This window comes from Cebus imitator, unplaced genomic scaffold, assembly GCF_001604975.1.
Source record: "Cebus imitator isolate Cc_AM_T3 unplaced genomic scaffold, Cebus_imitator-1.0 Scaffold188, whole genome shotgun sequence".
Taxonomy (NCBI): Eukaryota; Metazoa; Chordata; class Mammalia; order Primates; family Cebidae; genus Cebus; species Cebus imitator.
In genome coordinates, this window is record NW_016107503.1 from 5,961,871 (window position 1) to 5,963,114 (window position 1,244).

The window sequence follows — 1,244 nt, forward strand, 5'->3', positions numbered from 1 at the left end:
CCTCCCCTTCACCTATATCTGGTATTTCTCCCCATGCTATCTCCCCCCAACTCTGCTCTTGTGGCCCAGGCTGGAGTGCAATGGTGCAATCTTGTCTTACTGCAACCTCCGCCTTCCAGGTTCAAGTGATTCTCCTGCCTCAGCCTCCAGAGTAGCTGGGACTACAGGTGCACACCACCATACCTGGCTAATTTTTGTATTTTTAATAGATATGGGGTTTCCCCGCATTAGCCAGGCTGGTCTCGAACTTCTGACCTCAAGAGATCCACCTGCCTCAACCTCCCAAAGTGCTGAGATTACAAGCATGAGCCACTATTCCCAGCTGAAAGACCCTGTTTCTTTTTTTTTTTTTTCTTTTCCTTTTAGTTGCATTTATTTTAAGGCTGAATTTACTCCCGTGCCATAAGTTTTTGTTTCTTCAGTTTCTTCTGGGATATCTTCTTCTTCTGGGCAACCTCCTCTTCTGGTTTAGGAACAATCAGTTCCTTTTCAGTAAGGATCATCTCAATGTGGCAGGGAGAACTCATGTATGGGTTAATTCGACCGTGAGCTCTGTAGGTCCGGCAGCGCATCTTGGGTGCTTTGTTCACTTGAATATGCTCAATGACAAGAGAATCTACATCTAAACCCTTAAGTTCAGCATTACTCTCTGCATTTTTAAGCATGTGCAGCAAAAATTCAGCACTCTTTTTGGGCCACCGACCTTGTGTCCAGCCCCACTGCTTGGCCTGGGCACACCTGCCAACTCCACCATTGTAACGTCCGAATGGTACGCACTGTTTCTGTAAAGTGACATCTTTCAGCTACTTCGTGGCTTTTCGTATATGCATACCCTTGATGGCCTGGGCAGTTTCACGTGTGTTCTTAAAGTGAACACGAAGATTGGAACCTCTTGATTTGCATGACTTTGTGGGGTTCTCCGGATCAAGTGAATAGCGAACCATTTTCACAGATTACCTCAGGCCGCTTAGGGAAAGAGGAAGAACGGTGCCTTCTGGGAAAACTCCGACCCTGTTTCTAAGACAAAAAACAAACAATAAAAAAAGTTAAACAGGCCGGGCGCGGTGGCTCACGCCTGTAATCCCAGCACTTTGGGAGGCCGAGGCGGGTGGATCACGAGGTCAAGTGATCGAGACCATCCTGGTCAACACGGTGAAACCCCATCTCTACTAAAAAAAACTACAAAAAATTGGCTGGGCATGGTGGCGCGTGCCTGTAATCCCAGCTACTCAGGAGGTTGAGGC

The 1,244-nt window shown here is 47.3% G+C and overlaps 1 pseudogene across 1 annotated transcript; it reads right to left on the minus strand.

Annotated features, from left to right (window-relative positions):
• Positions 1–354: 354 nt before the first annotated feature.
• Positions 355–1,003, minus strand: LOC108316487 (annotated as a pseudogene). Its single transcript, XR_001830351.2, has one exon. The product of XR_001830351.2 is annotated as a 60S ribosomal protein L17-like (transcript).
• Positions 1,004–1,244: the final 241 nt, after the last annotated feature.